The sequence below is a fragment of the Odocoileus virginianus genome, chromosome 9 (assembly GCF_023699985.2).
Source record: "Odocoileus virginianus isolate 20LAN1187 ecotype Illinois chromosome 9, Ovbor_1.2, whole genome shotgun sequence".
NCBI classification, from domain to species: domain Eukaryota; kingdom Metazoa; phylum Chordata; class Mammalia; order Artiodactyla; family Cervidae; genus Odocoileus; species Odocoileus virginianus.
Window position 1 is genome coordinate 57,619,648 of NC_069682.1, and position 27,969 is coordinate 57,647,616.

General features: G+C 53.5%; 1 protein-coding gene and 1 long non-coding RNA gene across 5 annotated transcripts in view; one reads left to right on the forward strand and one right to left on the reverse strand.

Annotated features, from left to right (window-relative positions):
• The window catches only part of NOL4L (nucleolar protein 4 like), a 130,421-nt gene that overhangs the window by 89,451 nt on the left and 13,001 nt on the right, over window positions 1–27,969 (reverse strand). The gene's annotated exons all lie outside the window — the stretch shown is intronic.
• LOC139036747 (uncharacterized) lies at window positions 17,423–20,983 on the forward strand. The gene is made up of 3 exons (XR_011489602.1): window positions 17,423–17,597; window positions 18,516–18,624; window positions 20,861–20,983. It is a non-coding gene; the product is annotated as an uncharacterized lncRNA (long non-coding RNA).

Here is a 27,969-nt window from a genome sequence, read left to right on the forward strand (position 1 = left end):
ATCATTGGAAGCCTCCCCATTTCCCAGGTATGGGAACCAAGACTCTAAAGGTGAAAGGCTAGACCAAGGAGGAGATGGCCTTGTGGAGCCTTTCGCGGGGAGTCCGGTCCCCATAGGCCCAGCTATGTCGCCTGCCCCCCACCCCACAGTTGGGCCTGTGGGTGGGCACACCAAGGAGGGGCAGGAAGTGCTGAGAAGCAGAGCGGGCTCCTGTCCCCAGTGGCGGCGGGTGTCTGGGGCAGGAGGAGGCTATCTGATCCCTTCCCCACTGCCCCGGCCATGACCTCCTCCCTCCCTCCCTCCCTCCCTCCCTCCATCTCTCCCTCCCTCGTGGCCAGGGTAGCCAGCACCCTGGACTGCAGCTGAGAACCCAGCGTTCCCCCGACCAGGCCCACATTCCTGTGGGAGGAGGGGTCGGTGGGGTGGGGGGGAAGTTGGGCCAAGGGCTTTAGGGACAGGGGCACCCCTGGGGCTGCCCCACCCAGCTTGGGCCAAGGCCGGGCTGTCTCCAACCTCACCATTTCCTGCCTCCGCTCTCCCCATCTCTCAGTAGCAGAGCTGCCTAAATTTGGCTCCAGGAGGGAATGGGGGAGGTGGCAGCAGGCGGGTGCTGTCAGAGGCCAGGGCGCAGCTCCCTGTCTAGCCGGCTGGCATTTTTGCTGTCTGGAGGAGGGCAGGGGGGCCCACCAGCCCTCTCCAGGGAAGGGAGATGTTCGTACCTTCTGACATGCACTGAGTAATGTGCAAACGACATGCAAACCAAGCTTCAAATCAGCATCTCAGCCAGGGAACAGCTTGGGTGCTGCTTTTGGGATAAGAACAGAAGAACCAGTGGCCCACTCCCTGGGGCTCCAGTGGGAGCTGGGGGTGGATGCAGGGTGTCCAGGGCTGGGAGTTGGGAGCCTCCGTTTCTTGCCAGGTGGAGTTCCAGGGCTTCAAATCAGTGGCTGGACTCTCTGCCTCCCAGCCTGAGGGCAGGGCCATGGCCTTCTCTGGCGTAGTGCTTGGCACACCGTCCCATGATTAAGCACATGAGGTTGTAATCATCCTGTCCAGGTTTGAACCCTGGGTCTCCACTGGCCAACTCAGTGAATTCCTCAACGGTATACCTGGGCAACCTGCTCATGTGATTGGCATCCCTTTTAGGACTTCCCTTCCCTAGAAGGTGGGCACAGGGGCATGGCCCAAAAGAACACCGGTTTTGAATCAGACCTGGATTCCAGGTCTGGCTTAGCCAGTGAGGCTCTGTGGATCTCATGCTCCTCCTCTGGGAAATGGGTTCAGGATCTCAAGTTGGACTATGATTTCCGTGTGGGGGCCTGGCACTCGGTGGACAGTCCAGAATTCTTCCCACCAGCGTGGTCTCACTGCTGTCTGCCTTCATCCAATTACATACTCTGTCCAAGTCCCACCTCCCCTCTCCCTTGGGTTTCTCTGTCCTCTCATTCTCTCTACTGGTCTTGGTGATCTCAGGGAGGTCACTGCCTCTCCGAGTCTCAGTCTGCATATCTGTCTGCTCCATGGGGGTAATGGGAGATGGATTCTGTCTGGAGTCCAAGGCCCAGGAGGCGCTTGATGGGTGGCAGCCCTTTACAAGGCCCATTTATATCCCAGATGACCAGGAGGGGTGGGCTGTGCCCTCCAGCTCTATCAGGTATGGGGTGTCGGGGCCCCTCCTCGGTAACTCTGTTTAACCCCAGATAACTGCTCTCCTGCCCCTCGGCCGGAGCTGATATGTGCTGAATCCAACTTCCTGCCACCCAAAAGCCACTTCCTGCCAAACTCGAGCTGATACCAGAAGAACTTGTTTTCTGTGCACAGAGCAGTCCTGCCGCCGGGCGGCCACCGGGCCTGCCCCGGGTGTGAACATTTTTTTCCATTTGCCGGTCTGCCTGGTGGGGCTGGGTGGGGGAGGACGGGACTCTGCTCTCTTCACCTCTGAACCTGCCCATCCTGCCCCACCATAGCCTCTGGGCCTGCCAGCCTGCCCAGGAAGGGTGCCAAGTGGCCCCTTTGGGCCCAGACAGACACGTGTAGGCAGTGATACACAGTCTGTCACAGCCACACACCAACCAGCCAGTCTGACAGCCCCCAGAGCCACCAGGCATTTGGGTGAGGACTCTGGGAGACAAGTGTGTGACCCCGTCAGACAACAGTCGCACACTTTGAGAGTCACATGCACGTCGACGGGTACACCCAATCTCAGAATCACTCACACACATAGCTCCCCCACACTTGCCCAGCATCCATCTCCCTTCCAGGTGTATTCACTAGTTCAACAGACACTCTCTGAAGGGCCTGCTCTGTGCCAGGTCTTGGTCTAACCCATAGTAAAAACTATTGGAATAGTAACTAGCTGCCCTGGCCTGCTCCCTCAGTTTCCTTATCTGTGAAATGGGGATAACAGCCCTGCCCCACAGGGCTGTTGGGAGGATTAATGAGCTAATGCAAGCAAGGCCCCTGTCCCCGGCTAGCCCGTAGACAGCGCTAAGTTAGGCTATCTTAGTTAGCCAGGAGCATCCTGTGCCCAGCTCCACTGAGACCTTACATGCTTATCGCCCTGAGTCCTGACCCAAGCCCCTGGCGGCTCAGGTCCACACTCCCATTTCCACAGATGAGGAGACCGAAGCTCAGGGAGGAGGCCCACCGGTCCTCAGGGTACGGCCACGACTCCTCTCTCCTCTCCTCCTGCCGGCTCTTTCTGAGCTGTCCACTGCCCCAGCTCCTCCCCAGAGCCCTGTTCACTTTCCTCAGGACACTCGTCACCTGTGGAGCACCAGACCCCGCACTGGATCATTTTGTCCTGTCCTCCGGCACATAACAGGGGTTCAACCACTTGGGAATGTAAATGAATAAACAGCCTGCTCCTCACACCTAGATACTGAGGCCAGAGTCTGGAACCACACCAGCATACCCCAACTCCCAGGCTAACCTGCTTCTCACACCACCAACAGGCATTGCATAGCGTGTGAATGAATGAATGAATGAAATCAGGATTTCGGGATCCCAGTCCAGGGCTCTCTGGGCTAAACCTCCTTCACTTCCTGGCAGCGTGGACAGGAGCCAAGCTCCAGCCGCCTCGGATGGTGGCGGGGCTGACGGGCCGCCTGAAGCCGGCTGTCAGGAGCTCGTCTGGCCACAGCCGCCAGCAGGGGAGACCAGCTGGCGGTGCAGGGTCCATCGGCCCAGGCCTGGAATCTGAGCCGCCCTGAGAGGCCCAGCTTCTCTCCAGGCCCCCACAAACTGGCCTTTGTTCCCCAGGCCAGCCAAGACCCAGGAGCCTGGGCTTTCTCTCTGCCTGCGGCACCCGCGCTAAGCGGGGTAAATGGGCCAGCCTCCTCTCTGTCCGGGCCCACGATGTCGCTTCGGGACTAAATGGAGATGTAATTTTCTATACAAATCCATGACAATTTAGATGGAGTGATTGTAATTGGCTTTTCAATGGGGGTTTTGTCCAGAGCTGGTGGCTAGAACTGGGTGGCCTGTTTGAGGCAGGCTCCATTTAAATGACAATAAAGCAATAATATTGAGGACTCGTACAGTACCCAGAGCCCCTCCTGGGCCCAAGCGGAGCCTCATGTTTATGGATCTGGTCCTTCCCTTGGGCAGTCTGGGCAACCAGGGGGGTGGGGGACACTGAGCCTGGGAGAGGGGCCCTTCCAGACCTAAGGGCTCTGGGGTGGCCAGGGCAGGGCCCCAGGTCCCCCGGTTTACCTGCTCTATCATTCACCATACAACCACCAACCAGTGCTGCCTGTGGGCTGGCTGCTATTCCAGCTGTTGGGGATGCCAAGAAACAGAGAACCCTCCCAGGCAGGTCAGAGGTGGGAGGGAACAGTGGCAAGGACAGACAGCATGACCCAGAGCCAGATGGCCGGGTTCAGATTCTGTCAAGCTCCTTACTAGCTTTTTGGGCTTCAGCACGTTTCTTAACCTCTCTGTGCTTCTGGCTGGCCAGCCATAAAACAGAGCTGCAGTCAAAGTTACTGTGAGGACGAAACCCCTGACAAGGGCTCAGCACAGGGCCTGGCATGCTGTCGGTAAGTTACTGCCGTTGTTCGTTAAAACCCCAGCTCTGGTGTCAGACTTGCTAGCGGTCACAGTGTGCTTGTGACTTAACCTCTTTAAACCTCCACTGGCCTCTCTTTGGGGCTACCCTAGAGGTTCAAATGGTAAAGAATCCACTTGTAATGCAGGAGACCTGGGTTTGATTCCTGGGTCGGGAAGATCCCCCGGAGAAGGGAATGGCAAGCCACTCTAGTATTCATGCTTGGAGAATTCTAAGCTTGTCTTTAAGGTGGGGCTTTTAGGAGAGCCAACCCACGGGGTGGTGGGGATTTAAGGAGAGGATGCAGGAAGTGCTGGGCTCAGTAAACACTAGCTGTCACTTACAGGATGCTTTTTGGCCTTGAGGAGCTTGCCATTCAGTGATAATTATACTGTTGAGTGTTGGGAGACAGAAAGGGAAGAAGAGAAAAGCTCACAGGAAGCCAAGACAGAGCTGTTGGTCCGGGCAGGGGATGCAGGGGGAGGGAATGATCTGGAGGAGCATCGGGAACAGGGCAGGGCTGCGGGCTGTGTTAAGGAAGGAAGGCTTCACAGAGGAGGTGACATTTGGGCTGGGCCTTGAAGGATGAGTGACAGGTTTCTGCCAACATAGGGCGGATCCCAGGCCAGGCACTGTGGCTATAGCGTCACAGACAGACCCTCTTGAACTGCTTCCTACCTGTGGGAGGAGTCGAGGTGGGGCGGGGGATGAGGGCAGGCCTTCAGGGAGGCTGTCCTGAAGAAGTGGGGCTGAGAGCATCTAGGAAGGGAAAGAGCCTGTGCAAAGGCCTGCAGGTGGGAAGGCAGCTGGAGTTGTGGGCCCTGATGAGGGGACAGCAGGGGAAACTGCAAAACATGGCTGGAGGGAGTGGACAGGGGCCGTGGTTTTACCCACAGTGAAGTAGGCGGCCACAGAGGGATTTTAAGCAAGTGAGTGACACATGCATGCTACATTTTTAAAGGATCCCTCTGGCTGCTTGTGGGCGATGGGCTGCAGAGTGGAAGGGATAAGAGAGAGACCCTAGAGAAGTGGTCGGGTCACTGAGGGGAAGGAAGTGGTTGGATCCGAGAAACAGCAGGCGCTCAGGAACTGTTGTCTGGAGGATGGGCAAGTAGAACACGATGCGGGGCTGGGTGCAGCTGGCACACAGCGCAGTTGGTGAAAGGAGAGGAGAGAAGAGAGATGAGGGCCGCCTCCCACCTCCCCTCATCAGGCTAAGGCTCTGGGGCTTTTTCCTGAAGGCAGCAGGGAAGCCAATCCGGTTTCTTTTCTTTTTTCTCCAGGCAGAGAAAGACCGTGCTGGGACTGGTGCTTGGAAAGATCATTCTGCTGTAGGGTGGGTGGGTGGGAGGTGGCAGGTGGGCGAGGCTGGAGGGAAGGAGGTGGGGAGGGAGAGTGGCTGCTGGGGGCTCAGAGGCCTCAGTAGGCATCCTAGCCATCCCCCAACTCCAAGAGCAACAAATTTCCTCTTCATTGAGGTCTAAAATCCAATCCTGGGTCACAGAGTGGTCACTGGCAGAGTTGAGATCCGACCCCAGGGCAAACTCAAAGGCCAGTGTTCTGTTCCCTTTTGGCATCGTCTGCCTTGATTGCTAATACAATCCATTATAGTGTTTCATGGTAACTGTCAACTGTAGAACCCTTACTACACACCTGGGAGGTGGGTATTATTATCATTCCCATTTTGCAGACGAGGAAACCAAGGCTCCGAGAGGCTGAGTCACTCATCTAAGGACACAGAGCTGGGAATAGAGATCCAGGGTCAGACCCAGGCAGTCTGACTCCAGACCTTCACAACAGAGGTCCTTTGAAGTTATTACTAATCCCTGGTGGCTCAGATAGTAAACAATCTGTAATGCAAGAGACCCAGATTTGATCCCTGGGTTGGGAATACCCAACTCCATTATTCTTGCCTGGAGAATTCCATGGACAGAGGAGCCTGGAGGGCTACAGTCCATGGGATCACAAGGAGTTGGACACGACTGCATGACTGACATACACTTAAAGGTTGGGAAATGTCATGGAGGAAGAAAACCTGAACTTTGCACAGAACCTCCTGATGTTGGCAGCTCCCAGACCCAGTCCTTGAACCACATCCATCTAGTGGCCTCAGGTTTACACCTCCAGCCTGGGCCTATCCTCTGCATCCATTCAGCCCATTGGACATATCTGAAAGCAAGTGCGTGTTTAGGGCCCCTATAGAGCAGGAGTCGCCAATTCCTGGGCTGCACAGCAGGAGGTGAGCAGCAGGCAAGTGAGCAAAGTTTCATAAACGTCATAAACTTCATAAACTTTCATAAACTTCATCTGCTATTCCCCATCCTTCACATTACCACCTGCACCCACCCTGACCCCTGACCCCCGTGGAAAAATCGTTTTCCACGAAACCCTGATGTCAAAAAGGTTGGGGACTACTGATGTAGAGGGCCAGGGAAAGGCATCCATCTATTCATTCAATAAGCATCTGGACCACTGCCACCCCCTACACTGCCCGGCCATCACCACCAACTCTTCCTCCACCGGAAGGAAGCCTCTTCCACATTCACTGTCTCAGGCCAAGCACCCAGGAGTCATCTTTGAATCCTCCCTCTTTATCTCACATCCCCCCATGCCCATCCCATTCATCAGCAAATCCTTTTGACTCCGCCTTAAACAGAGTCCAGAATCCACCTGCTTTCCACCATTTCCCCTGCTCCTGACCTCCCCTCCTGGGACTTGTGGGGTTTTGGGGAAAGGCACAGCTAGCACTGGGAAGCCCTTGGTCCCTCTCCTCTGGGTCTCAGTCTCCTCATCTGTAGAGTGGGTGCATGCTAAGTCACTTCAGTCGTGTCGACTCTTTGGGACCCCATGGACTGTAGCCGTTCAGGCTTCTCTGTCTGTGGGATTCTCCAGGTAAGAATATTGGAGTGAGCTGCCATACCCTCCACCAGGAGTTCTTCCCGACCCAGGTTTTGAACCCACATCTCTTATGTCTCCTACACTGGCAGGTAGGTTCTTTACCACTAGCACTACCTGGGAAGCCAAGGAACTGTGGGTACAGTAGGTCATTTGACTCCCATTATCCTTTCATCCTGGCGGGACACAGGTGGGACTAAGGAAGACAGTGTGAGTGCAACAGAAGAAAAATTAGACAAACTGGACCTCATTAAAACTAAAAACTTTTGTCTTTCAATGGATACCACCAAGGAAGTGGAAAGACAGCGCACAGGCTGGAAGCAAATATTTGCAAATCATATATCTCATAAGGAATTTGTATCTAGAATATATAAAGAACTCATAACTCAATAATAAAATGAATGCAATTAAAAAATAATCAAAAGATCTGAATAGATATTTCTCCATAGAAGATACACAAATATCCAATAAGCACATGAAAAGATGCTCAATATCATTAGTCATCCGGGAAAGGCAAATCAAAACCACAATTCCACTCACATTGGGGTGGCTCTAATCAAAATGACAGATAGTAATAAGTGTTGACGAAAATGTGGGAAAACTGGAAGCCTCCTACACTGTGGATAAGACTGCAAAATAAGGCAATGATTTTGGAAAATAATCTAGCAGTCATTCAAAAGGTTAAACATCGGATTACCCTATGACCTGGCAATTCCACTCCTAGGTAGAAAAAAACTGAAAACATATGTCCACACAAAAACTGTACATGACCGTTCATAGCAGCATTATTCATAATAGCTAAAATCTGGAAATAACCTAAATGCCCATCAACTGTTGAATAGATAAATAAAATGTGGTATATCCATACAGTGGAATATTATTCAGTAATAAAAAAGGAAAGAAGTATATGCTACAGCATGGACAAATCTTGAAAAAAATTGTACTAAGTGAAAGAAGTCAGGCACAAAAATCCACATATCATATGATTCCATTCATAGAAAATGTCCAGAGAAGGAAGGCAAATCTACAGGGAAAGAAGTAGCTTCCTGGAGCTGGGGAAGGACATTGGGACATGGGGTTTCTTTTGCAGGCACCACAAATATTCTAAAATTGATTGTGGAGACACATAATTCTGAATATACCCAAAAAAAAACCCCATTAAGTTGTATTTTAAATGGGTAAATTTTATGGTATGTGAATTATATCTCAATAAAGCTATTATAAGAACAAAAAGCAACCTACAGAACAGTGTACAACATATTTTGTGTAAAAATAGAAACAAACCCCAGAAATGCCTGTGCACATGTGCTTATACATATGTATAAAACATCTCTGGAAGGAAACCCAAGAAATAATAGTAGTTGCCCCTGGGGAGGGGAACTGGGTGGCTAGGAGGAAGAATTTCTTTTACATTGGTACCTGATGAATTTTTTTAAAGTAATGAGATTCTATTACCATTTCAAAATGTTATACTTGAAAAAAACCAAACCAGTGGTTCATTACTGGCCCTCAGCCAGAGGATGGGTTAGGCAAGACCACTCTGAAACACAGAAGACAGAGAAACCCAACTTCACAGTTTTCTAAGCCCTGCTAACATCCATCACCGTTTTTATTCCTCATGCAACTCCTGTCGGAGGGTTTCAGCACGAGCCCTGTTTCCACCAGCAAATCCTGTGGGTCTTCCTTCAAAAAGGGCTAGAATCCACCCACTTCTCACCCTCCACAGGCACCACTGCAGTTCAGGCCACAAGCCCCTTCCACCTGGCTGCCCTGGATCATGACACCAGCCTTCTCCCAGCTTCCACTCTCTCCAGTTTATACTCCACACAGAGCTCCCTTTCCTCCCACCAGTCACCTCTGCAGTCTGGGCTCCAACCCACTGGCCTCCCCACAGTTCCTCAGATTTACAGGCACTTCCTGCCTCAGGGCCTTTGCACTTGCTCAGCTTGCTACCTACAGTACTTTCCCACCAGATATCCACCTGGAGGCTCCCTCACCTCCAACAGTTCCCTGTCCAGTGTTTCCTCATAAAGAAGCCTTCCTAGAACTCTCCATCTTTCCCTGCTTTATTTTTCTGTATAATACTGACATATTTAATATTTATATTTACTTATCTGTGATCTGTCCCCCTCACCTCCAAATGTAGGCTCCATGAAAGGCAGGCTTCTGTTTCTTTCCCCAGCACCAAGAACCATGCACATTGTAGGAGTTCCAAAATATTTGTCAAAATAAAACTGGATCCTAAGAAACCATCACAGACCAGAGAAGCTCAAGGAGATATGAAGACTAAATGTAACGTGGTCTCTTGATTGGGATCTCGAAACAGAAAACAAACCTTAGGGAAAAGCTAGTGAAATCCAAAAAGAAAAAAAGGGTGAGCTTAGTTAATAGTGATGCACCTGTGTTGTTTCCTTAGATGTAACAAACATACCATAATAGTGCCAAATGTTAACAACAGGGGAACCTGGATGAGGGGTACATGGGGCTTCTCCAGGCTATCTTTGCTACTTTTCTGTAAATCTAAAATTGTTCTAAAATAACCCAATTATTTAAATTTTTAAAATGTGTTAAACAAAAGCATACATGTGCAAACTGAGGCTTAAAGGTAAAGGCAAGGACTTCCCTGATGGTCCAGTGGTTAAGGATCCTCCTGACAATGCAGGGGACATGGGTTCGATCCCTGGTCAGGGAACTAAGATCCCACATGCCTCAGGGCAACTAAGTCCACATATGCTGCAATTACTGAAGCCTGCACTCTAGAGTCTATGCTCCACAACAAGAGAATAGCCCCCATTCGTCACAACCAGAGAAAGTCCATGCACAGTGCTGCAATGAAGACCTAGCACAGCCAAAATTAGTAAATAAAAAAAAATTTTTTAGGGTGAAGGCATTTGCCATAGGCTACATAGCCAATGAGAAGCTGTGGCTTGTGGGGAGAGATCAGTGAACATTCCCCAAGAGAAGGAGGTCCCGTCACTGGAGACCCATTTATGTTTCAATGAAAGGCAATGTGTTGGGGGAAGATGGAGACTTTCTTTCCAAGTATCACAGGAGACTGAGACATTTTACTGAGAATCCACATCTGGCCCTGTGGAGCTCAAAGACAGGCACGTTCTCCCAGCAACTGCCTGGGAAACTGTCCTTTTCTCCTTGGCTCCCAGGAAGCCCAAATGGCCTCTTCAAGTCACAATACTGTTTACCAAGAGTTCTTGGCCCTGCAACTCAAGATCTCAAGCAAGGTCATACAAATCAGGTTAGGGGACAAGGCGGGGGGCCTGAGGGAGACAAAGGGTGGCCCAGGAAGGGAAGAGAGAAAGGACAAGTCTTCCTGAGCACTTCCAAGGAGCTGGTACAGGCCAAGACATTTTAGGTCTATGTGCATGCTAAGTCACTTCAGTCGTGTTCGACTCTTTGAGACCTATGGACTGTAGACCGCCAGACTCCTCTGTCCATGGGATTCTCCAGGCAAGAGTATTGGAGTGGATTGCCATGCCCTCCTCCAAGGGATCTTCCTAACCCAGGGATTGAACCTGCATGTCTTACATCTCTTGCATTGGAAGGTGGGTTCTTTACCACTAATGCCACCTGGGAAGCCAGGTGTGGCTTTTAGGTCTATGTGACCTGATTCCAGGCTCCCAGAACCACTAGGTTGGTTGGGTCATTCCTGTTTCACTGATGAGGAAATTGACAACTGGAAAAGAAAGCAGCTACAGGGCGATGAAGCAGTCACAATGGGGCTTGATCTCCTGGGCTTCATCTTGATCCCCTCTCCATGTCCTTCTTGCCCTCTAGCGACACCAGCTTCTCTCAGAACCTTATCTGCCACCTGGCCTTTGCCCACACTGCACCCACTGCCTGAAACACCCCTTCTTCCTTATGACTAAGCTAACTTCTACTTGACCTTCAACTCGGCTCAAGTACTACTGCCTGTTACAGGCCATTCTGTGTGTCCCCCCGCATCCCCCGCCCCCACTCCTCTCACTGCAGTTTCCTGTGTTGAAGTCTTAACTTCTGTACCTCAGATTGTGACTGTATTGGGAAACAGGGTCTTAAAAGAAGTAATTAAGTCAAATGAGGTCATTAGGGTGGGCCCTAATCCAATACGACTGGTGTCCTTAGAAGAAGAGGAAATTAGGACACAGAGACACATGGAGGAGAGACTGTGTGAAGACACAGGGAGAAGACGGCCATCTGCAAGCCAAGGAAGCGGCCGCAGAAGAAACCAAAGCCCCAGCCCCTTGATCTCAGACTTGGAGCCTCCAGAATTGTGAGAAAATTGATTTCTGCTGCATAAGACCCCCAGTCTGTGGTACTTGGTTTTGGCGGCTCCAGCAAATGAACAGACCGCCTCAGAGAAGCTCTCCTGACCCCCATCCCCAGGGCACGACCTTGGGAGCCCCCTTCCTTCATGGAGCCTCTCACGATGGTGATATTCTGTTTATCTGTGTGTCCGTTTGGTTAATAGCTATTAGCCCCGGCAGATGGTGAGCACTGTGAGGATACAGACAGGGTCTGCCGTGGTCTCCACCAGGGCCGAGCACAGGGCCTGCACACAGTTAGGTGCTCCATAAACTCGCAGACATGAAGCCTTGGAGTAAAGGACTTGGTCTTGTCTCCCTTTGTACCTCTGTCCCTGACCACAAAACAGCAATTTTAAGGCTTCTGGAACTCTTAAACTTCATTCCTCTCCTGAAGCAAATATTTCATTGTGGGGGCGGGGGTGTGGGTAGGCTTTAGGTCGGTTAGGCTCAGTTTTGCCCAGCAACTTTGAATCAGATCCTTGCTAAAAAATGTGAAATTCATTCCTGGAGTCAACAAAAGAAAAAAGGGCCACGCCCTTGGCTACCTGCGCCCTGCCTCCCCGAACCCTGTTCTCCCTGCTTCCCAGCTCCAGCTCCGCCCAAATCCTGTCAACTCCCCGGGGCTATATCCAAAAGGTCCCTCCCAAAGAGTTCATCCTAGAAATGAGGGAGCCCAGAGATGAGGGACCCTAGAGACATGGAGTGGAGGCTCAGAAAGGGCAAGGAAGTGGCCCAAAGTCACACAACCAAGCAGAGGCTGATGCATCTGTGAAGCTCAGCTCTGGACCCAATCTCACCCCTTGCGGCATCAGCTATGGCATCTGCCCACATAATGCTATCAGCCCCGAGGATGCGCTACTTTTCTGACCTCAGGTGCAGCAGAAGTCATGGGACACAGACAGGGTGTGACCTGCCCAGGGTCACACAGCCGAACAGCGGAGCCAGAGCTGGAAGTCCTGGAGCCCAGGCTGCCAACCATTCGACCACCCTGCCCTTACATGTGGGCTGCAGGAACTGGGTCACGTGACACTGATGGAATGCCGAGGGTGGGGAACCTCAGGAATCAGACAGGCCTACGTGTGTCTGTGCTCAATCATGTCCCACTCTGCGACCCCGTGGACTGTAGCCCTCTAGGCTCCTCTGTCCATGGGATTCTCCAGGCAATACTGGAGTGGGTTGCCATGCCCTCCTCCAGGGGATCTTCCCAACCCAGGGATCGAACCTGCGTCTCCTTCGACTCCTTCATTGCAGGCAGATTCTTTACCACTAAACCACCAGGGAAGCCCCCAGAGAGACCTGAGTTCAAGTCAAATCACCAAGTAATCTAAGACAAGTCACTAAGGTTGTTCCCTCCACTGTAATGGAGTCCACCTGGTGGGGGATATGGTGCAGGTTCAGTGAAACAAGGTTAATGTCTATTCATTATTGTTCACGTTAAGGGGGTGAAGACATCAACACAGAGCCATCTACAACATAAAGCAGGTCCGTCTGCTCAGCCCATGCCACACAGCAGGGTCTACCCTCCCCATCCTACCCCCATGGAGGGGCCCCCTTGCTCCTTCACTGCACTGGGATCCTGTCTGCTGAGTCAGCACCCTCTCCCCCCAACATTTGCATTGTGGATGGTGCTGAAGGCGCACAGGGTAGTTAGGGTGCTCTCAACCTTTCCTTGGTCTCTACTTACTGTGGGTATAGAGTCACGCTCTGAATGCAGGATCCTCTCTGCAGGGGAGTCAGGAACAACACAGCCAGGTTCCTAAATCTGCCCACATGGACAAGCCCAGTGCTTGGTCAGGGGGAGACTGCTGGAGACTTTACCTCCTACCAAGCTCTGTGGCCTCTGGCAATCACTTAATCCCTTAGTGGTCAGGGGGCAAACACTCACACTAACCAGCTCCTTCGAGGTCTGAAGACAGGTTCTGTACCTCAGGTATCCCTGGAAGGACAGACAAGATGCTGGTTGAAGTGTTTTCTTCGAAGGAGGGGATGGGCAGGGGGGCTGAGCAGCAGGAGGAAAGAATGGAGGATACCATGTCTTTTTAAACTTTCAAATTTCAAATCATGCAAATGCACTGTGTATTTATTTTTTTAAGTCTTTTATCATATTTGTTACAATGTTGTTATTGTTTCTGCTTTTTCTTGTTTGTTTTGTTTTTTTGGCCTGAGGCATATGGGATCTTAGTTCCCCAAGTAGGGATCGAACAGGCACCCCAAGCATTGGAAGGCAAGGTCTTAACCTACTAGACAGCCACGGAAGTCCCTGCACTGTGTCTTTAAATAAAATTAAAGTAATAATAACAGAACCTAAGATTCTGGATGGAAAGATTAAAACCCCCAGCTTCCCGAGCTAGCCTGACCCTTCTGCCATAACAGCAGATAACTGACATTGGCCAGAGAGGTTTGGCTACTGCATGCATGCTACGTCGCTTCAGTCACCTCCGACTCTTTGTGACACTGTGGATTGTAGCCCGCCAGGCTCCTCTGTCCACGGGGATTCTCCAGACAAGAATACTAGAGTGGGTTGCCACGCCCTCCTCCAGGGGATCTTTCTGACCCAGGGATCGGAACCCACGTCTCATATATCCTGCGTTGGCAGGCGGGTTCTTTACCCACTGAGCCACGTGGGAAGCCCATGGCTACTAGAGGGGGAGCTAAATGCAGATCATTTCACCTTATGGGCCTCAGGGTCTCCTCGGGATCAAGAGAGCTGTTGAAATCCACGTCCTAACCTAGTCCTGACTTGCTAGTCTTCTCTTTGGATTAGATCTGGAGAGGGCAGGAAATAGTCCATCATGGGAGCCACTGGGTGAGGGGTGGGGGCGAGCTCGTGAGAGCTCCAGGGGCCCTGTACTCTGCATGAGATTGTCCAGGCACCACCCAGACAGTCCCTGTGTTTTGCTCATGGGGAAACTGAGGCATGGAGCTGGAAAAGGACTATGTGCCAAACTGACATCGCCAGGCTGGATAACATCACTACCCACTGGCCTGCACCTGAGTGCCACAATCAGGGGGCTCCATCTGCATTAATTTCACCCCTGCACCCTCAAGAGGCTGCATGGGCAGGTGGAGGCTCTGGCCTGGACATGGCCCTGTCCACATCCTGGGGAAGCCGGAGGGTCAGCTGCGCCGGTCCGGCTGGGCCTTTCAGGCTGCGGTATGGAGTCTGGTCTTTGTCCTAAGAGCCCCTGGGGAGCCACTGAAGGGTTTTAGGCCAGAAGCTGATGTTGTCTGATTTATGTCTCAGAAGATTGCTCTGGCTGGAGCTCTGGGTGGAGAATGGACCGGAGGGGCGAGAGGGGGAGCTGGAGACTGACGCAGAAGCTGCTGCAGCCTAGACTGAAGAGGGAACGGCGGGAGAGCTGTGAGTGGGTCCAAGGGAAGGCCAGCTGACTGCAAATGGAAAAAGTATATTCCTCCCTGGGTAGTGAGTCTCCCACACCTGGACATGTTTAAACTGAGCCTAGACTACAACATGACAGAACTGTTACTGAGAGGACTTGATAAGGTGGATCATAGGCCAAGAGTCTAGGTCACCTCCTCCAGGAAGCCCTCCCTGACTCCCAAGCCTGGGTTGACAGCCCCTAGGGCACCTCACATCACAGCACTGATTACCCTGCATCATAATCATCAGTTTCCAGATTTTTGTGCCCTTTCCCATCACAAGGGCAGGGGACCCTCTGCTACTCTCTGGACTCCTAAAAGTGAAAGTATTAGTTGCTCAGTCGTGTCCAACTCTTTGCGACCCTGTAGACTGTAGCCTGCCAGGCTCCTCTGTCCATGAAACTCTCCAGGCAAGAATATTGGAGTGATGGGATGGGGAGGGAGGTGGGAGGGGGGGTTCAGGATGGGGAACACATGTACACCCATGGCGGATTCATCTCAATGTATGGCAAAACCAATACAATATTGTAAAGTTAAAAAATAATTAAATAAATAAAACTGGGGGGAAAAAAAAAAGAATAATGGAGTGGGCCATTCCCATCTCCAGGGGATCTTCCTGACCCAGGGATCAAAGGTTCTCCTGCATTGCAGGCATATTCTTTATCTGGACTCCTGGACTCCTAACGCTCAGCAAAGAGCCTGTCTCACAGTAGGACCTCATATATAACTTCCCCTCATTTCCTTATGCTTCTCTCCTCAACACCTGCCTCTCCTAGGTCTTTAATCTGGGTATCCCCAATGCCCAGCCCAGATTTTGGCACAGAGTAGGTGCTTAGTAAATATTGGGTCAGCCAAATAGTTTGTTCAGGTTTGGCCATATTATAGAAACTGATTCACTGGAAAAGACCCTGATGCTGGGAAAGATCGAGGGCAGGAGGAGAAGGGGACAAAAGAGGATGAGATGGTTGAATGATATAACTGACTCAATGGACATGAGTTTGAGCAAGCTCTGGGAGTCGGTGATGGACAGGGAAGCCTGGTGTGCTGCATGGGGTCACAAGGAGTCAGACACGACTGAGCGACTGGATTGAAAAACTGAGCTATTTCTTGAAATGGATCATCTCTCCAGTGGATCTAACACACAGTAGGAGTTCGGCAAATGTTCAGCCCCTACTTCTCAAGAGTACAGTCAACACCATGGCAGTAACCCTCACTGGGTGCTTTTCTTGACCATGTTAAGAGCTTGAGGTAAGACTACTGTCATGTTTATTTTGCAGACCGCTTAATGGAGGCCTAGACAGGTGTGGGAGTTTGCCTGGGCCACCCAGCTGTCAAACAGCAAAACAGGGATTTGAAATCAGACTGTGTGGCCTTGTGCTGAGGGCCCAGTTGCTACCATCACTGTTCCTGATCCATAGAAGGTGCTGAGACCTGTCTGCAATGGGTCCCCAAAGGACACAGTCACCCCGACCTGGCTGCCATGGGAAGCACCAGCCCGATACCACTCTCCTCCCAAGCCTGGGTCTCCCTCCCGCCTGAATTGGCCAGGCCATCCCAGGGGGCCGCGGCCAGTCCAGGCCTGCCCAGGCCCCGCCGCCCACGCGGCCTTCCCTGAGCCGCCAGCAGGCGGGCAACGTGGCCTGCCCCAGGGGATGGAGCCTCAGCCGCCGGGCAGCCCAGACAAAGGCCGGCAGCGTGCCCGCTCCCCTGGCACTTGGGCTGCCTCCTCCTCCTCTCCCTTCAGGGCCGGGGCTGGGGGCACTGGCAGAGGTTGTTTTCAAAAAGGGAGGTGGAAAAAAGGATAAGGAACAGGGCTGAGAAACCCCAAGGGCAGAAGCTGGAGCAATTAGAAAGTCGGGCGGGGAAGCAGGGCCGTCCTGCAGGGCCAAGCAGCCCAGAAATCAGGTGGGTGGGGGGATGGCGAGGGCACGGCGGGCAGGTCTGACTCCTCTCCCTGCCCCCACACTGGCACCCAGCAGGCGCCAATCCAGGTCTGTTGAATAATGACCACTCTCCGTACTGAGTGCTGTCAGGGTGGGGCCCTGGGCACACGCATCACTGATCCTCCCAACAAGAGAGAGTGCTTCAAACTTGCCCGGAAGAGAACAGGTATGGAGACAGCTATTAATTATCTCTCCAGTGCAGCCAAGAGGAACCTGGGGTTCCAAGAGGCAAAATGACTTGCCTAAGGTCATACCATTAAAAGTGGGACAAATATGAACCCTATCTACCCAGATTCTATCTGATTGCTGTGGGCCACATGCTTCCCACTGCCCTGATGGTCTCTTTACACATAATTAATTACTAATAAAAATAGAAACAACAACTAGTCCTTATTGAGCATTTAATATGTGCCAGGCTCTGTGCTTAGGCATCGCCTGTATTAAGTCATTTAATCCTCATGGCAATGCTATGAAGTAAGAACTATTATTGTGACCATTTTACAGATGAAAAAACTGAGGCCCAGCAAAATAGAATAACATGATCAAGATCAAACAGCAAGGAGGATTTCAACCCAGCCATCCAGAGCCTGCACAATACACCAGCATTCTATCTGGAATGGATGGCTAGAAGGATGGGTGGATAGATGACGGGACGGACTCAATAACGAGTAGGAGCTCTGCCCTGTGTGCACCAAGCCTGTGGCTGGGCACCCAGTAGGTGCTTGGCCAGCAGTAGCCATGACAACACTGTACTTTCCCCTGCAGCCCCTGCCAGAGGGGCCTCATGTCCCCAGCAGGGCTGCAGCTTGGGGGCCGTGGCCATGTGCCCAGGCTGCTGGGGCCGCCCCGGCTCCCTCGCTGAGCCGAGCGGCGGCTTGACGGATGTGCCCGCCGCCGCGGGGAGCCCGGGGTATAGCAGTTGCCTGGAAACAGGCTGCTCTGGCGGCCCACACTCAGACCTTTGTCACCATCTCAAGGACCTTTTTTTCCTCCTCCTCCTTTCTTGCTGGAGCCAGACCCGGCACGCAGGTGAGAAGCTGCAGCCGATGCCGCCAGCAGCCCCTGTCACAGGAGACCCAGGGAGGGGGCAGGGGGTTGGGGGGGGGAGCAGCCCCAGGTTGGGGAGAGGGAGGCAGATGTGGGAGAGACAGGGGAGCCTGTGGTGGGGGGCACAGGCCGGGGGGGGGGGTGCGGGGGAACCGAGCTCTGGAGCGGCCCAGACAAGGCGTGGAAATATCCTGATGGTGGGGCGCTTCTCTCACTGGCTTGATTTCTCCCAGCTTCTCTGACAAAAATGAGCCTCTGTCCTTCTTCTAAATGGTGCAATGCTGGAAGCATCGGCTTCTAGAGCTGAGAGTGGTGCCTGAAAGATCCGGGCAGGGCTGGGCCTCTGGGGGGCCCAGGGCAGGGGGACAGGTGTGGTGCCCCTGCGCAGCAGCCACTAATTGGCTCCCGTACTGGTGCCCTGACGGCAGATTGACTGCTCCCTGGGGACGGGGCCACGCCCCAGCCAGGCCCACTGGGGGACAGGGGTGTGGAGGAGCTGCGAGCAAGGACTCCGGGGCCAGACCAGCCTGGGCTCAATCCCAGCCCTGCCCCTTGGGCAGATCATTTCTCTCCTCTGTGCCTCAGTTTCCTCCTCAATGATTGGGGAAGGGCTGCCTAAAAGGGCAGTGGAGGAGGGCATGGCAACCCACTCCGGTACTCTTGCCCGGAGAATCCCCAAGGACAGAGGAGCCTGGCGGGCTGCAGTCCATGGGGTCGCAGAGAGTCGGACACGACTGAGCAACTGAGCAGAGCACAGCACAAGAATGCAATGACATAACCTCTATAAAATAACCTCGCACATGGCGAGCAGTCCATGAAAGATTCCAGGGAAATTTTTGCCGAAATGTTGGGGTGCCTGGCTGCAGGCACAACATAAGGTCGATTTCATTCTCATCCCAGGCACTCAGGGGGGGCAGGAAGTCCACAGGCCACTTGGACACATGCAAAAGCTGAGGTTCCCAGAAGTTTCTGGAGGGATGGGATTTTCTCAGGTTGGACACCCAGGAAGGTAAGAGGCCAGGCTGACTCCTACCCCATCAGGTTTCTAGTTTGTACGATTGTCTCAACCTCCCTGACGAATGGGGCTGCACCTTGACTTTGAAAATCACATCTCAAGGCCGTCTGCCTCAAACCTTCCATGGCTCCCCAGCGCCCGGATAAAATCCAGGCTCCTCTGCCCAGCAGTTGAGAGCTCTGTGATGTCGCCCTACTCACCCTGGCTTTGAAGCGTGCTTCCTGCCTCTGCGAGGCTGTCTCCTCTGCCGGGATGGCCAATCTCTACTCAACTCCTTCCTGAGGAGTCCCGGCCCTAAGGCAGGCCCTTCCAGAAAGGCTTTCCAGCCCAGTACTCGCCGGGCCAAGCCAGGGACGTCTCTTCCTGTGCTTCAATCCTCGGTTCACCAACACCCCTCTGCCCCGTGGGCCTGGAAGCTCTCCTCCCTGGAATCTGGGGCCAGAGGGGAGAACGCCCCTGGCCTGACATCCAAGGCCGCACAGTCAGACCCTATCTATCTTCCAAATCTCTGCACCCTGCCCCCCAACCCAGACTTGCCCTAGGGTCCAGGGGCAGCCTGTGTCCTGGGCCACTAGCCTGAGAGCCTCGTGGCCCCTGAGCAGACTATCCATGTGTGCTCCACACCTCGGCTCACATAGAACCCCCACCGCGCTGCCTGCTGAGTCCAGTCGAGACCCTCCCTCCTCTGGAGGCTCTTCCTGACCACCCCAGGCCACAGGCAGCCCTCCGATTGATTTTCCCACAGGAGTTGCAGCCGCCTCCCTCCAGCGTGTTCCTGAGGCCTGGGGAGGGAGGGCGCGGGAGATGGGGAGAAAGTGGGAGGGGGGAGGGAGGAGGAGTGGAAGGGGGAGGGAGGCGGGACAGGGAAGGAACTCCATCTTTGTTAAGCCCTGTTCTAGGCACCTGACCTCACAGTTTCTCAATTATTCCATTGCTTGGGGGAACAAAAGAGGCTCGGGCTCTGAGAGATTAAGCTTGTCTCTTGCTAAGGGCCTGAGGCCTAGCTGGGCTTCTTCTGCTGCCTGTGACGCTAAGATGGCGCTAGTCCCCAAGGGTTGTCACTGGGCTTACACTTCTTGTATTCTCTGCGTGGACCAGCACAGGCCCAAGGCGATGGCAGCAGTGACACTATCTGCTGATCATGGACCCCATTTCGGGGCTGGGCTCCCAACCCACACAATCTAAAGTCCAAGATGAGGAAACTGCCACCCAGAGAGGCAAAGCACCTTCACAGGTCACCCAGCCAAAAAGCCACAGAGCCAGGATCTGAGCCCCATGATGTCCTGAAGCCCTGCACACTGCCTGGCCTCCCAGCCGAGCTGGCACTGGCCTCAGGCACCCAGAGTCCCAATTCCAGCCAGCAGGTCCCAAGCCTGTCCCCAGCAGCCACCCGCTAATTAGCCAGGCAGCTTCTGCGTGCTCTGTGGCTGCTTCAGAGCAATTCTCCCAGGAAAGGTCGAGCTTGCAGGAGCAGGCAAGGTACTCGTAATCTGCACAAGAGGCGACAAAGGGAACAAACGGGGACAAAGGTGTCGTTGACTGCCCAGGGCAGCCTGAGCCAGCCTCATGGCTATGTCTGGGACTACCCACTGCTCGTCACCATCACAACAGGCTCCCTGAACATCTGCTGTTGGCAGACACATCCATGCACAGTCCCGATCCAGTCTGGGTGACCGGGTCGTGCCCCAGGAAGAGCACAAATGAGCATTCACATGGCCCCTGCCATCCTTTCAAGCCACCACAGGGAGGGCTGGACAGGAAGCTCAGCAGTTTCAAAACCTGCCGCCCCCGTGCATGTCCTCACTCCCAGGGCACTCTGCGTGGCTCCTCCCTGGACCTCACAGCAGCTTGAGAGGTGATATGCCTCTCAGCCCCATTTAGAGGTAGGAAGACTGAGGCACAGGGAGGGGAAGTGACTATCCAAGGCCCCATTCCCCGGCTAGGACAAGATGGGGCTGGGATTCACATTCAGCCCGCCTGTCTCCAGAGTTTCTGCTCTGAATTGAGATCATCCAGTTCCAGGCTCCCATTTTGCTGCTGAAGAAACTGAGGGCAGGAGGGCTACATTATGGAAAAAGCACGAGCTCTGGAGTCCAAGCACTGCTCTCACGGCCCACGCATGTTAGGACATAACCTTTCCTCTTGATGCCTCAGTTTCTTTGTTTAGAAAATGGGCCGAGGGAACACCGCCTTGGTGGTCTAGTGGTTAAGAATCCTCTCTGCACTGCAGGGGACATGAGTTCAATCCCTGGTTGGGAAACTAAGATCCCGCGTGGTGCGGAGCAACTAAGCCTGCGTGAAAAGACCCCGCGTGATGCAAGGAAGACCCCGCAGGCCGTGGCTAAGACCCAATGCAGCAAAATAAATAGATGTTAAAAAAAGAAAATGGGCCCAGAAACCCCTGCATTGGGTGGGGATGGGGCAAAGGCTGTCTGGGCCCTTAAATGCACTGAATAAGGATGGGGTCCCTGACATCTCCAAAGGGGCCACAGGTGAGCCCAGTGCCCACAGCAGCTGATGCAGGGTAGAGCTAGAATCCTATGAAGGTTGAAGTGCGGCAACTAAGGAGCAGAGACTGGTCTGCAGGGCCTTCTGTCAAGGGTGAGGAGGCCAGACTGTGGCCAAGAAGGCAGGCCGAGGGAGGAAGGGAGCCTTCTGCACAAAGCTCGCCTGCCGGCCCCTGGCTGAGCCATGACCAGGAAGGGGCCAGCGCTGGGGCTTGGCCAGGCAGTCCTGGGTCCAAATCCTGGCTCCCCCCAGGCCAGCTGAGCACACCCTTCTCTGAAGCTTGGCTTCCTCATTCGTAATGCACCCCCTCCCCAGGCTGTGCCGAGGCTCAGAGGCTGATCAGGTTGGGTATCTGGACGACAAGGCACAGGGGGCCAGGCTGCTCGGAGACCAACCCGGAGACCCAGCTGGCTCTGGCCACAAAGGCCAGACACCGGATTGCCAGACAGGCCCAGTGGACAATCACATGAGCCCAGACCTCTTCCTCTTCGCAGGGACCTGCCCGCCTTTGCCCGCCTGCGGCCTGAGCTTCCCCACGCTCTGGGCCTTTCAACATTCTTACAACAGACCTCTGGACCGGCCAAGCCATGCCTTACAAAACCTGCTCAGGGACCACAAATCTGAAAGTTGCTATTGTTGCTTGGTGCGGGCGATGTGTGTGCATGTGGACACACACACACACTCGTGGGGGGGTGGCAGGGGCGGGCTCTGGACAGTCCCCACTCCCCTCGCTCCCCGATTTCCCTGAACCAGGAGAACCACCTCTTAGCCTTCTATCGGCCCTGCCTCACTGTGACCTTGGTTCCTCAGTTTACCCCTCTGTGAGTTGGGGCTGATACTTCCTGCCCCCTCTTCCTTTTCAGAAGACTCAAGTGATATGACAAATTCCCAACAGCTGTAAAAACAGTTTGAGGTCATATAAATTTTAGGTTCTGGCTTTTAACATATACTGAGTACCTCCTCCAGGAAGACCCAAGACTGGACACTTATACACGTGCTTCCAGGTGTGTTTCCTGCCAAGTCCCATCCCATCAACCCTGATACACAGGCACTGGAGCCTCATTCCGCAGATGAAGACACTGGGGCTCAGAGGAGGATTTACCGAAGGCCACATATTCAGAAAGCAGCGGGCTCAGGGTTTGAACCCAGGGCCGTGACTGTCAGTCATGTGGAGCCAGGAGAACTATGGTGTTCTTTTTTATAAGCCCTCACAGGTCTTAAAATTCATGCTTTGGGCTGAAGAAACAGGCAGCAAGGCCTCTGACCTGGCCCCATCCAGGAGGTGGCATCACCCATTCCCCCCAAGATCGGGCTATGTGGGCTCAGAAATCATTGTGTTCTGGGGTCTGAGGTCCTGAGAGGTAAAATGTGGTGTTTTGATCCCTAAATACAGGCTGGGGGTGGGGTGGGGTGGTGCTGGGGATACTGGTCTCCTCACTGTTCCTCAAATCCTCCACGCACACTCCTGCCTCAGGGCCTTTGCACTTACAGTTCCCTCTACCTGGAACCCTTTTCCATCAGATAGCCGCATAACTCTCTCCTGCACCTCCTTCAGGGTTTTGCACAAAATGTCACCTTCTCAGTGAGGCCCTCTCTGACACTCTGGTGAAAATTCCAACATCTCCCACTCCAGCACCTCTGATTCTCCTCTGTGATTTCTCCACAGCTTTGCCAGCATGTGACAAGCTGGGAGCTTTCCTTGTTTACTACATAGTATCAGTCTCCACCAGAAAGTCAGCTCTCCGAGGGCAGAGGTTTTCATCTGTGTCTCCAGAGCCTGGCATAGAGCACCTGCTCTGTATGTAATTGAACAAAAGGAGAAAACTGAGGTCCAGAGAGGGACAGTGGGGGAACCCTGTCCACACAGGAAGAGCAGAGGCAGCATCTGTGTCCAGGCCTTCTGCTCCCAGCCCCCGTCCCTGTCCTGTCTTTTTATTGGCATAGGATCACTTGGGTTTGTTAGAACTGGGTGGGGGTGGCTGGAGCCTGGGTCCCAGAGGCACGGCAGTCAGCAGTGAGCACAAGAGGGACAGTCCCTTCCCTGGGGTCTGTGTTGGGGAAGCAACAAGCAGGGGTGTGTACAGTATGTCCCATCCAGGAGCCCCTGGTTCCCGTATGCCCTTCTCCATCCCAGACAGAGCTGAGTCTTTCTCAGTTGCCTCCTAATTAGGGGATGGGCTCTCTCCCAGGAAATGTCAATTGCTACAGTGAGGGTGGTGTTTCCCTGACTTTCTGGTGGCTTTCCTGGAGGATGGTTCTCCCCTTTCACAGATGAGGTGCTAAGGGCAGAGGAGCCATTTGCTCAAGCTTGCTGGGGCAAAGCCTGACCTCAAATCCTGTTCAGGCAAGTCAGACTCATGCATTCTCCCCAGCGCTGGGCACTGTGCTAGATGCTGGGTCCAGAGGGCAAGGAAGGGGCCTGACAATCATGATAGTGAGGGGGAACTGCCTGCTGGAAGTGGCAGGTGGCCATGCCTAGCAGCAGCTTGCTGGTCAGCCTGCCTTGCCTAGGTTTACATCCGGGTGCCGCCCCTTGACTCACAGTGGGCCTCAGGCAAGTTGCGTAAGATTTCAGTGCCTCGCAGGGTGGTTGCAGGAGCCCAGAGTGCAGACACACAGGAAGCACTTAGAGCAGGCCAGCATTCAGTGAGCATTCAATAACGTGGGAGCCAACACACCACCAACCTCAGCATCAGCATCATCACCATCACCATCATCAATACTGTCATTATCACTATTACTGTAACTATCATCACTATTGTCATCACCATTACCACCATCGACACTACCACCGTCACCATCACCACTACCATGACCATCACCACCATCACCATCACTGCCACCACCACTAGCACCATCATCACCATCAACACCACTACTACCACCATCATCATTACCGCCATCATCACTATTACCATTACCACCATCACCACTACCATGATCACCATCACTGCCACCACCATCACCACCCTGCTACCACCATCATCACCATCACCACCACCATCACCATCACCACCACCACCACTATCACCATGCCCCATGGCATCCTTCCCACAATGCATCCTGAGTTCTGCCAGGGCAAGAGCCACATCTGTGAGGCTCACCATTGCACCCCAGGAAGCTCTCTCCAAGTTGTTGATGAGTACATGAGTGAATGGATGAATGATGAAGAGGCTTTTATGAAGAAAAAAGCACCTAATACAAGGAAGAGATTGTTAGAGCCATTCCTCTAGCCCCTCCCCAGCCCCCTCCACTTCATTTCTATAGCTTCTGCTCCCAGTTGGGCTGCTGTGCCCAAGAACCCAGATCTTCCCTGGGTCTCAGACTCTAGTCTGCACATGTACTGGACCAGACTCAGCTCCCTAAAACCCTCCCTCCCCATGTTCGCCTGCTCTGTGATACTCTGCCTGAGAGCCAGCTTTCCGTGGCCCCATTAAGGGACCACCAGCCACATCTCCTCAGTCCCAGACCTACCTTCAGGCCTGTTTCCCCTCCCATCTTCCCACAGTTGTGTCCCTGTCCTGCCTGGGCTCCCCAATGTGACCAGGATGAGTCCAGATGCCTCCACATAGGGCTTGGAGCCCTCGCTGGTCACCTGCTGACCCTGTCACCCTCTTCTGGCTCTCTCAGCTGAGACTGGAGGAACCTGCTTGTTGGGCAGGTCTGGTGGCCTTTGATGGGACCCTGGCCTGCACACCAACCCTCAGGTAGGCCCCGTAACAGCTCTGGTCCATCATTCTGCAGAGAAGGAAACTGAGGCATGAAGAGGAGAATGGAAAGGCTAGAGGCATCATTTAACAAATACTTCCTGAGGGCATACCATGCAGGGGGGCTCCGGGGCTCACAGCTCTGGGTGGACAGAGATCAAGTCTATCCTACTCTCCACTCCAGGCACATAGTAGGGATTCAGAAAATCTTTGTGGAATGAATGAACAGGACCTGGTACACAGCAGGTGCCAACCAAAGTTTGCTGAGTGAATCAGTGAATGAATGCACCCGGTGCTGGGAACACAGCAGTGAGTAAGACAGAAAATATCCCTGTCCTCTGGGAGCCCAGGGGAACACACAAAATGCAGCATTAGTCAGATGGCGATAAGGGCTTCAGAGTTGAAGAAAAGGGCTTGAGAGTGATGGGGAATATAGGGCATCTTGGAAAGGCAGTCAGGGAGGGCCTCCCTGAGGAGGTGATATGTCAGCAGGGCCTAGTGAGGGAGGGGGACAGCCTAGAGGCTAGGGGAGATGAAGGACAGTGAGCAGAAGCCCAGAAGGTGGAAAGAGGGGCAGAGCTGGGCCTTGGGGGCTTGGTGGCTTTTGCTCAGATGGTGATGGGGACCCACAGAAGGGTTTGAGCAGAGAATGAACATGGTCAGGTTTACATTTTTAACACCACACTTTGGCCTCTGTGTGAAGAGGAGAAAATAGGAAGGACAATGAGTGCTGTTGCTGGGGAGGAGGTGATAAGACTGGAGTGGGAGGGACTGATGAGAAAGGTCTTGCATTGCATCCCGCCCCCCATTCCCTCCCGAGTTCTACTTCTGGGAAAAGGGGAGTCACAAGAACCAGCAGGCTAGCTTGGGGACCCCAGGCAGAAGTGGTCCCTTGAGCTCAGCAAGTCCATCTCAGTGGGGACAGGGGCCCAGTCATCTGAGCCAACCTGCTAGATGGCACATCAGGCCTTAGGTGCCCTCTGACCACCAGCTAGTGGAGGTGCCTGGAACTCTCAGATCTAGGAGGGCAGAGATCAAGTCTGTCCTACTCCTGACACATAGTAGGTGCTCAGTAAGTCATGGTGGAATGAATGAACAGGAACTGGTACACAGCAGGTGCCAATCAAAGTTTGCTGAATGAATTGGTGAATGAATGGATTGCCTGCAGCCCTGTACTGTTTGCTGGTGGTTTCTAGAGTTCGTTCATCTCAGTTCCTTAAAATAATTGCAACTGCTGCCAATCACAGAGCCTTACTCTGAGTCAGACCCCTGGCTCCGTTTCTTACCTGCGTCCAACAACCCCACAGAGCAGGTTCTATTTCTATGCCCATTTTACAGAGGAGGAAACTGAGACCCAGAGAGTTAATTAATCCCCTTCCTCTTAAATTTCCCCAAGGCCACTCAGCTTCTAAGCAGCACTTTTATACCTTCCAAACTAGGATCTTATCAACTGATAACACCATCAACGCACTTGTAAATCCCCTGGGGGCAGAAACCTGAAGGTTGGGGTCCTAGTAAACAGCTCAAGACTTCATCACATCTGAGGTGTTGCCCTGGTTCCTCACTGCAGCCTGATACCACCTTCCTGATAAGGAAACCAAAGTCTAGAGCCAGGAACTTTTTCAAGAAGCTTAGGGGTGAATTGTGGCGGAAACTCCATCTTTTGGGCCCTGGCCAGGGGCTCTCTGCACAGCCCCTTCATCCTTACTGTGCCCACCGCCACCTCATGTTCCCAGCGCAGGGGCAAGAGATGGAGTCCCCACACCACAAGCCCTGAATGGGTAGGTAGTGAATAGTGTTAGTCTCTCAGTTGTGTCTGACTCTTTGTGACCTCATGGACTGTAGCCCGCCAGGCTCCTCTGTCCATGGGATTCTCCAGACAAGAATACTGGAATGGGTTGCCATTCCCTTCTCCAGGGGATCTTCCCGACCCAGAGACCGAACCCAGGTCTCCTGCATTGTGGGCAGATTCTTTACCATCTGAGCTACCAGGGAAGCCCAATCAATGGGTGGGTGGTCCAGCCGATGACATTAGGCCCCTCCCCATCAGAGGCCTGTCTCAAGATGCAGGTACACCGGGATGACCTCTGGGTGGACTTCTCACCTCTGCTTCTTCCTCAGTGGGCAGAAGCAATGAAAACTGAGCTTCAGGACCTGCTGGGAGAGCTGGGCACTTAAACTGCACACCCAGTGTGCATAACTGCACATGCACAACAATCATCATGGCAGTAACAGTAACCGCAACAGCAGCAGCGACAGCCAGTGCTCCTGGGGCACTCAGCCACCAGCCCTGCCCTCTGCTAGGCTTTAGGAGCCCTGGTCCTCGTAACAGTCCAGAGAAGCAGGTCCTGTTACTACACTCTGCTTTTTAGACATAGACACAGAAGCACAGAGATGGAGTAAGTTGCCCAAATCACACAGCAAGAATAAAGCAGGTTCGGGGTTCAAACCCAGGCAGCCCAGCTCCAGAGCCAAGCGCATCGGGAAAGATACATAAGGGACTGGCCTCCTCTGGGTAGGGGAACGAGGTGGAGGGGGTGGGCTGGGTACTTCTCTCCCTTTTAGGGGGCTGCTGTTTGGTTGGTGTGGTTGCATTGTCAGTTGTGTGTATCACCTTGAAAACAAGCCTCTCTTGTGCTCCTCTGTTCATAGCACCCCTTCCTTGTCCTGGAAGGCCCTGTCACTTCCTCTTCTATTTCACGACTCACAACTCCTCTAAGAGCCCTCCCAAGTTCCTCCCTCTCCTCCATGGGTGCTGCCCAGAGCAGGCACTGCCCACCTGTATCCTCTGGGGGCCACTGGCAGCTGCCTGTGACCTGGTGGTCAAGCCATGCCTTGTCTCATGCTGGTGGGCATAAGGCTCCCCAGCCTGAGCTGGATGAAGTGCGCTGGCCGGCTGGCTGGCTGGCCGTGGGGCTCGCTGGCTGGCTGGCTGGCCGTGGGGCTCGCTGCTGCAACCCGGCCCTCCCCGAATCATAGCATCCTTCAGGGATCCCTGAGGGTCAAGCTGACCAGATCCCATCTGCGGCCAGGCAGTGTGTTCCAGAGTCAGGCGCACTCTGTCAGACAGACTCACCCTGCCTCCCCACCTGAGAAGAGCCATCGTCCAAACCCAGGTAATACC